The sequence below is a fragment of the Lissotriton vulgaris genome, chromosome 7 (genome assembly GCF_964263255.1).
Source record: "Lissotriton vulgaris chromosome 7, aLisVul1.2, whole genome shotgun sequence".
NCBI classification, from domain to species: Eukaryota; Metazoa; Chordata; class Amphibia; order Caudata; family Salamandridae; genus Lissotriton; species Lissotriton vulgaris.
In genome coordinates, this window is record NC_141695.1 from 278,363,122 (window position 1) to 278,373,308 (window position 10,187).

At 42.9% G+C, this 10,187-nt stretch overlaps 1 pseudogene; it reads right to left on the reverse strand.

Annotated features, from left to right (window-relative positions):
• The window catches only part of LOC147701390 (uncharacterized), a 72,037-nt pseudogene extending 63,439 nt beyond the window's left edge, over positions 1–8,598 (reverse strand).
• Positions 8,599–10,187: the final 1,589 nt, after the last annotated feature.

Here is a 10,187-nt window from a genome sequence, read left to right on the forward strand (position 1 = left end):
CCTGATCTCATCTGTGGCCTTTATCAATGCCGTCTCAGTCCCATGGCCCTTCCTGAAACCAAACTGGGTGTCATCTAAGAGCTGATGGCAATCGATGAAACTCGCCAGTTGTCTATTCATGATGGCCTTGAATATTTTGGCTGGGAAGGGGAGGCAGGCAATCGGTCTGTAGTTGACTGATTCAGAGGGGTCCAGGGAAGGCTTCTTTAGCAAGGGCTTGATGATCGCGGTTTTCCAGATTTCTGGGTATATACCTGTTTGGAAGATGGAATTACACAGGTTTGTGAGGGGGGAAGTAATAACCTCTTTTAAGGCGCTCAGAATAGAAGGGGGACATGGATCTAAAGGAGACCCGGATTTAATAGAGTTTATTAGTATGCTGATCTGATCTATCGTAGTCAGATGAAAATTGGAAAAGGCGGGAGTGAGAGGGGTGGGCTGAACAAGAGGTTCTGCATGATCAGAACTCGTTGCAGGGGAGAAAGATGAGTAGATGTTCGTGACCTTAGTGAGGAAAAAGTTTGCCAGCGTATTGCAAAGATCTTGAGATGGTTCATTTATGGTGCCTGTTGGGGGATTGGAAAGAGATTCAACGACTTGAAAAAGCCTTCTAGACGAATTCTGAGCAGACTCAATCTGTTCACAAAAGAAAGCGCTCTTATGCTTAACGATAGCCTTCTTGTATAATGCAAGCGCATCTTTATAAGTTTGTTTATCTGCGATGCTGTAGTGTTTGCGCCATCACCTTTCCAAATTCCTACAGTATTGGCGTTGTAGCCGAAGATCCTCCGTGAACCATTGGGCGGATGGCTTAGCCCGGTTAGGGTTGAAGGATTTAGCTGGGCCTTCTTTATTGATGGCGTCCCGAATCCAGTCCTGGAATATAAAACGTAGCCAATAGAAAAACAATGCCAACACGTCTTTCGTCATGGGGCACAATCACCCAAATGACTTCTTCAGGGCTACAATGAAAGTGAAAAAATACAAGGTATAAGCAATTCTCTTTAATTCTCAAACACACCATCACCAATCAGTGGGCACTCCACCTAAAAGCCAAAGTTTAAAGATCAGAAAACCCGAAAGTTGTGCATAGTGAAAAAGTCAGCATGAGGACTACTCGTGTGATTTACACTAGAAAGAACAAAGAAAATGCCAAGTGTAATCTGATTATCAAAATTCATAAAAGACAAAACATAAGAGGAGCGAGGAAAGAAAGGAAAGAGAACAAAAAGTAATGTTAGGGTGCATTAAATAAAAGCCAAGGTTTAAGGAGAACCAAAGTTTGATGTATCTCCCAAGTAGATGGAGGAACATTATGAGCCAATGGTTTAATAATGACCAGAAAGCCACAAGAAACAAGTCCAAGTTTCCTACAACCGTATTCAGAACAAAGTCAAACAGTAAACTCACCAAAAAGGTAAAACCTCTCAAAATATATGCGTCAATTCCAGAGATCTGTAGTTTCTCAAGTAAGGAATTTGAACTGAATCAGAGACAGAGAGTTGATTAGAACCCCAATTTTTCAAAACAGGTTAATTAAAATTACTTCAGCCATATCATACTAGGTTATCCGTACACATAGTCGCAATACGCTAATTTATCATGAAGACAACATATTAAAATATTTTAATATCAACGGATTAATTAAACAGAAGCTGTCACTATTAAGTAAGTTTCGAAGAGTTACCTCTATCCATTCCTTATCATAGAGTTCTTCTTGTGGATTGATATATAGGTGGTTTTCTGTAATAGAGATGTGAACCAATATATTTTATAAGGTTCACCATAACTTGTAAAAACATATATCATATTTGACAAGCAATCACCACTGTTCTAAATAGATTTATTTGTGATCTACATATCACATAGAGTCGCATGATTAAAGAAATACAAAGTGATATAAGTAATGGTTTAAGTAAACACCATTATTGGGCAGACTGATTCATTGGAAAACATTCTAAGGCAACCAAGATATGGCTTACCTGTAACCCAATTCGTTAGTATTGACACTCGAAGGACCCCAATGCCAATAAATTTATTTACACGTTCTAACAGATACATCAAATGATATTAAAGATACAAACATGTAAACCGAAATAGGCCGGAACAATTATATATATATGGGCCACAATGCAGCATAAGTCCGACATTGCATACAAAAATCGGTATTTTAAGCGGGAGTCGACAAGTTCTTAGCGTTGAATACGCGCTAAATGTGAGTCAAAAATAGAACAGTATGATGGACTATATCGGTGTCACAGTGCGGCACAGATCCGACACTACGAGCCACATACACAAGCGCAGTATCACAAGTCAACCCAAAAACATCTCATGGGTACCGTGATCAAATTACTATCAGATGGTATCTACGGGCTCCAAATGTAATATATATTCTTGAGTACACAAACATGTGAGTCAAGGAAAGCATAGTGATGCTATATATCGGAATCACGATGCGGCACAATTCGACATTATGAATGGCCCCACAGACAAAGACCATCAGATGTTCACATCGCACAAATAGTAAGCCAACTCATCCACACCAGCATAAGAGACCTACCTAGGAGAGTACTCCCTAACACCAACAAGTGGGTTCCATATTCGTTATCAGCCGTGTTGGTGTTACACGGCGTTTAAGTGCCCGTTTGCGCCACAACGGTTAGTTGAAATCAACATAGGACCTTGGTCGTCTCATTAACAGACGCCATCTTAGACTAGTAAAATCGCATTAAAAACTTACTGATTACAAAAAATTATATTATCTTAGTCGTATCATTATTCATTAAATTACTGGCATAAGTTCAACACAAGGGCACAAAAGGAACCACCGGCATACACGCAATTCCAGATTCCTAACTGGTTACACCAAATTATATTATCTTGGTCGTACCAGTATTCATTAAATAATTGGCATAAGTTCAACCCAAAGACATAAAAAGGAACCACCGGTTATACACATAATTCCGGATTCCAAACCTGAAATAGGGGGAGTCTGTCAGACTAAGCAATGGACATAAAGGAAAGACCACTAGCAAATATACAGTGGTTCACAGAGTCATAAACCATAGACAAGGCAGAAAAGGAAGATTGGGGAAAGGCAGGTAAGGGAGGAGAGTATATATCAGAGTATAAATGAAACATAGTCAAATCGAAGCCTCAATTTGCACATTCATTTTCAAATACAATCAGAATCACAATTTTAAATCACTCTCGAGATTATTTACATTTGGAAAGATCATATGGCACATTATAAATCATAGCACTCAGCTATTTACAATATACAGATAAGATGTTGGAGTAACAATTCATAATGTCGAATTGTGCCGCATCGTGATACCGATATATAGCATCGCTATGCTTTCCTTGACTCACATGTTTGTGTACTCAAGAATATATAATACATTTGGAGCCCGTAGATGCCATCTGATAGTAATTTGATCACGGTACCCACGAGATGTTTTTGGGTTGACTTGTGATACTGCGCTTGTGTATGTGGCTCGTAGTGTCGGATCTGTGCCGCACTGTGACACCGATATAGTCCATCATACTGTTCTATTTTTGACTCACATTTAGCACATATTCGACGCTAAGAACTTGTCGACTCCCGCTTAAGATACCGATTTTTGTATGCAATGTCGGAGTTATGCTGCATTGTGGCTCATATATATATATAATTGTTCCGGCCTATTTCGGTTTACATGTTCGTATCTTTAATATCATTCGATGTATCTGTTAGAACGTGTAAATAAATTTATTGACATTGGGGTGCTTTGAGTGTCAATACTAACGAATTGGGTTACAGGTCAGCCATATCTTGGTTGCCTTAGAATGTTTTCCAATGAATCAGTCTGCCCAATAATGGTGTTAACTTAAACCATTACTTACATCACTTTGTATTTCTTTAATCATGCGACTCTATGTGATATGTAGATCACAAATAAATCTATTTAGAACCGTGGTGCTTGCTTGTCAAATATGATATGTGTTTTTACAAGTTATAGTGAACCTTATCAAATATATTGGTTCACATCTCTATTACAGAAAAACACTTATATATCATTCCACAAGAAGAACTCTATGATAAGGAATGGATAGAGGTAACTCTTCGAAACTTACTTAATAGTGACAGCTTCCGTTTAAATAATCCGTTGATATTAAAATATTTTAATAAGTTGTCTTCATGATAAATTAGGGTATTGTGACTATGTGTACGGATAACCTAGTATGATATGGCTGAAGTAATTTTAATTAACCTGTTTTGAAAAATTGGGGTTCTAATCAACTCTCTGTCTCTGATTCTGTTCAAATTCCTTACTTGAGAAACTACTGATCTCTGGAATTAGCGCATATATTTTGAGACGTTTTACCTTTTTGGTGAGTTTACTGTTTGACTTTGTTCTGAATACGGTTGTAGGAAACTTGGACTTGTTTCTTGTGGCTTTCTGGTCATTATTAAACCATTGGCTCATAAAGTTCCTCCTTCTACTTGGTAGATACATCAAACTTTGGTTCTCCTTAAACCTTGGCTTTTATTCAATGCACCCTAACATTACTTGTTGTTCTCTTTCCTTTCTTTCCTCGCTCCTCTTATGTTTTGTCTTTTATGAATTTTGATAATCAGATTACACTTGGCATTTTCTTTGTTCTTTCTAGTGTAAATCACACGAGTAGTCCTCATGCTGACTTTTTCACTATGCACAACTTTCGGGTTTTCTGATCTTTAAACTTTGGCTTTTAGGTGGAGTGCCCACTGATTGGTGATGGTGTGTTTGAGAATTAAAGAGCATTGCTTATACCTTGTATTTTTTCACTTTCATTGTAGCCCTGAAGAAGTCATTTGGGTGATTGTGCCCCATGATGAAACACGTGTTGGCATTGTTTTTCTATTGGCTACGTTTTATATGAATTTGATGAACTTTGAAGACTAAGACTATGATGAAGAATTCTCTCAGATGTATGATGAGAAAAGAAAAAGAATTAACTCATTGGACTTTTGAAAGAATATTGATTTAATAGTGGACATCTTTTCTCTTGAGACCATAAGAAACCTGCTTGTGCTCGTGAACTACTTGCTTTTTGTCTTTGAATCCTCTGTCTCCCAAGAGGATTCCCCTTGGGGACGTAGGTGGCCGCTTTCCCCTGTTCCCTTGAGCCATTTGACTTGAAGAACACTATATTAGTTGTTATTGCACAAACATTACCCAGCCACCCTTTGCTTTGTCTTCCAACAGTACATGATACAAGACGAATGTGGCATGGGAGGAAGAGGGGTGAGGTTAGGGATCAGAGGTAGGGGTAGAGAGGAGGAGAACTAAATCCGAGGTCCGGCTGGGTAGGTGACGGCCAAGGGGGTGACCCAGAGTCAATCTCCTCTATAGCTGTCTAGGCAGCTCCACCAGATTTCAACCTTGTTGATCAGTCTCTTTGCGCTTAGGAGTTCGTGTAAAATTTAGTTTGTGGGGAGGTTCAGGCTCACTTATTTCTTGCATTCTCTGCTGTGTGATTGGGTAGTGAGTTGATTATTCAAAGTTCGCGGAGGGCACTAAGCTGATCCCCATATTCGGTCATGCATTCGGCGGGGGAAGGCTTTAAATTTTAGGGGCAGGCATCATCCTTCCCGGACCCGGAGTGCTGCTGCTTTAGGGCAATAGCCTGAATGACTGGTGACTGCCACACTCCGGAGGCCATGTGGCCATATCAGACCACCTCAAGACGTTCCTTCCTTGCCCGCTGGGAGGGTCGTAACCTGCCTTCGGCGGGGGGTCAGTTACCATTTTAGGATCAAGTATGATCCTTCCTGGACCCTTATACTGCTGCTTTTAGGTCTAAAACAAGGGATAGCTCCACATGTCAGATATCCCCAGCGGCGGCCATCTTAGGGTCAGGCATTGGGTATAGTACAATACTCCCCTCGCGCCTGGTCTTCACTCTGTTCCTCTGAGGACCCAGAGGCCTCTAACTTTTTACCTCCCACTTATCTGGTGCCTACTGGGCCACTCAGACTGGGGTTTGTCCGCCTTTGTGCTGCAGCCGCCTTGTTGGGATCAGGCGCACCGAAAGAGGGAATCTGCTCCATGCTTGATGTTGCCTCCTTGTCTGAGGCTGGGACTATCTGGCCTTGGAAAGCGCAGGTAAGTGGGCCCCAGCTGAAAGCGCTGCGTACACAACTCCTCCAGCTCACTCAGTCACACGCCATCCTTGGCAACCAAGTGCCCTGCGATACTCAAATCCACCGGATCCAGCCCGCGACCGCAGTGGCTCGCGGGCTCACCACCCAGACCCCTGGCGCTCCCAGCGATGTCAAGAATGTCCCTGCTCACTGTCTCTCATCTTGTGGTGGGTGTCTGCAATGGGGGGCGGGATCCCCATAGGATCAGAACTCTCCACCGCACCGGCACGCCCCACACTGTGCCTCCGCCAAACCTTCTAACACACATTTACATTAGTGGGAAAACCTCACCTCTGAAATTCATTCGTTCATAGCATGGGTTGTTACCGAAGACTCAGTCTTATGCTCAGAGCCCTTATACTTCATAGTTTCCCTGGATAAGTTCATAAATTCCAGTATTCCTAAATGTCATAATGGGTCAATGGGTCATGTACCCATTGTGTCCATTTACCCCACATTACCAGCTTAACTTATCCGTCTACTAAAATTAATTAAATCAGTACCTAAATCATATTATGCATCTTCATTCATAACTAATATCAGCAGAACACTCCCCTTTAATGCCAATAACCCCCAGAACAAGATTGCGCCAGTGGAAATCCCGAAAATGTTTCTCGTATTGAGTAAAACATTACCTCATTATCATACAAATATCTTATAAACCTCAGAAAACAGGGAAAAATATCTTCTTATAATCAAGATGATTAGTACTGCGGTATTAAGAGACTGATTAAACGAAAGGGACACTATTGTTCAAAGCACCTCATTTACTGCCAAGCATTTACCTGCAACCAGTTTGTGATGACATCTATCATGCCATTCCATCCTGGAGAAAAAGCTGTCATCTTATGACCCACAATCTTTTAAAGGCCAACTCTAGTCCTCCATTGCTCACATAAAAACTAGAGCGCTAACCCATAGTGCTTTGCGGAATACCACCATATTAAAACTTTCAGATTTTCGTGCATTACCAAGCTACTTTTCACCAATAAACGAACACCTGCTCAACATCTGCTGTGAAGTAATGACTAAAGTGCTAAGTTCAGCACGTAATTGAATACGAACATATTACAACTTCTTGTGTATTTCAAACATGTTACATAATTCTTCAAGCGTGTGGATCGAGCAGGACATGGCCATAACTGACATCTCCCTCCACCCTGTCGTTAGGAATCAGTCTCGGGTACCAAACACTACAGCGGACAAGCACAATTGAAGACACCCATCCTGAGCCGTGGAATCCGCAATCTCCTCCATTGAAATAGGGAGAGGCCTGGAATGCTCTACCACCAGCCACACATACTCTCAATTTCCTCAGCATCATTTTCCTCAGTAACAGTAGCAGGACAAAAATGCCGGGGAAGGTAATCAGTGGGATTCAAAACTCCAGGACAAAAGACTACCGTGAAACAGTAATCCTGCAGCTGTTGGATCCACTTTTCAATGCAGGGAGGAGGCTTTGAAGATGAACCCATAAACAAAGGAGTGGCTTGTGGTCAGTATGCACAACAAAAGGCTGGCCATATAAATACAAATGAAAATGATGACATTTCCCAATGTATAGCAATGGCTTCCTTCTCGATATGGGAATAACGCTGTTCAGTGGCTGTCAAAGCATGACTAGCATACGCCACTGGAGCCAACTCACCATTGCTCTGCCGCTGAGAGAGTACAGCCCCCAGGCCGCCTGGGCTTGCATCTACGGAAAGCTCAGAGTCCAGCAACGGGTTAAAGTACACCAGGGTGGTATCAGCGGAGAGGGCCTGCTTGGTGGCTTGAAAAGCAGATTCCTGCTCCGGACCCCAGTCCCAGGTAACATTAGATTTTGTGAGTTCTTGTAAAGGAGCTGTTAGATCAGACAAATTACGAATGAAGCGGCCACAATAGGTGACCATTCCCATGAAGCTCCTCACACCAGACACATTAGCAGGAGCAGAGGCGGTCTGCATGTCACACACCTTCAGAGGATCAGGGGACACACCATCTTGTGAAAAACGATAACCAAAGAACGAAATGTCTGTTTTCAAAAACTCATATTTCTCTTTATGCAGGGTCAGTCCATGATCTAGTAACCTCTGAAACACACCTTTAAGATGGCTAAGATGTCCATCCAAGGTTGGGGCATGCACCAGAATGTCATTGCTGACATTTATTACGCCATCCAGTCCAGACAAAACCCCACGAATCGTATCCTGGAAAACCTCCACAGCACTGGAAATGCCAAAACTCAAGCGTTCATATCGTCCTAAACCTACATGCGTAGAAAACGTGGTGATCGCACGGGAAGCAGGGTCAAGGATTAGCTGGTGGTAGCCAGCATGAAGATCCATTTTGGAAAACCACCTAGACCCGTTTACTTCCACCACGATATCACCAACAGTAGGGGTGAGGTGCCGCTCACGTTTAATCGCCAAATTAGGCAAACGCATGTCCACGCAAATACGGACCTACCCCAGATTGCTTAGGTTTACGAGCAATTACTATAGGTGACACCCAGGAAGTCGGGCCCTTCTACCCTATTAATGATATCAGCCTCCTCCAGTTTTGCCAGTTCTGCCTCCACCTTCGGCCGAAGATGAAAAGCCACCCTCCTGTGACGTAACGCCACCGGTTGGATAGACTCATCAACATGCAGCTTAATCATCGGGTCTTTCAAACAGCCAATGCCATTGAATAATGGTGAAAACTGAACCAGCAAGTCATCAACAGTCCATTGATGGATGACCAATGCAAAGACAACCAAGTGCAATCTTTCGGCTGTCTGACAACTCAGCAACATTCCTTGACCACTCTTTGTAACATAAATCAGCGTCTTCACAACATAAGAACCATGTGCCACTTCAGCAGTAAAAACACCAGCCAACGGAAGGGGTTCACGGGCTCCAAAAGCAAACACTTTAGTAGAGGTCACACTCAAAACAGAAATAGTTGGCAGTCCCATCATCATAGACTCGGCCATCACATTAATGGAAGCCCCTGTATCAATCAAAGTAGGCACCGAATGACCGTTCACCAGTACATGACATTTGGGTAGACCTCTCCATTCAGTACCCCCAGGTTGCAAGGCATGTAGAATGTGTACAGTCTCCTCATCGTCATCCATATCTCCCTCCACCAACAAGGGGGCAGCTGAGTACACCTGGGCGGATGACAAAGGAACAGAACCTCGGGCAGGGGCAGAACGGCACACCTTCGCAAAATTACTTTATTACAATTAGAGCACCGCTTCCTAACCGCATGACATGTCCCCTTATGAGGAAACAAACCCCCACAGCCATAACAAGTCCGGGGTCGCTCCACTTTACCTTGTTGCAGCATCTTCTGCTTGTCAGTGACCCTGACAGCATTCACCGGCTCCGCCTTCACAGCATGTTGAAGGGCAGCATCCATATGAGCCGCCCTAGCATTTGAAAGCTCCTCGGATCTGCCACGAGTCAACATGTCAGCCATAGGCATATTTGGCACCTGCAATATGGCTTCACGAAGTTTACTAGAATAACAGCCTTGTATAAATTGGGCCCTAACTTCGTCTGCAACATCTGGCAACCGACAGGTACTGGCCAAAGTACGTAGACGAGCATAGAAAATGTCCACAGATTCATCAGGCAACTGCCTTGCCTGGTGTAACAGGAACCGTTCATAGTCAGGGTTTGCTAGGGGCTCAAAATGGGCAGTCAGAGCTTGTTTCAAGGTGTCATAAGTATGTGGAGTATCTTTCACCACTGACCGTCCCAAATGATGAATTGCCGCCCCTCCCAGATGTAGCAACATGGGGGGTCTCCGTACCTCCACCAGATCGATAGCATCAAAATAATTCTCCAAGCGATCCACCCACTCCTTCCAGTGGGCTACCTGGGCAGATGGAGGACCATCCAACAGGAAGTGTTCTACTGGGGGTATGGTTGTCATAATGAACCCGTTAAAGATATATCAATGTGTCAATTCTTTTGACCCAATGCCACTTTAGCAGGCCAACTGATGGTGTTCACAGTAATTTCAATAAACTGGACCCTTCCTT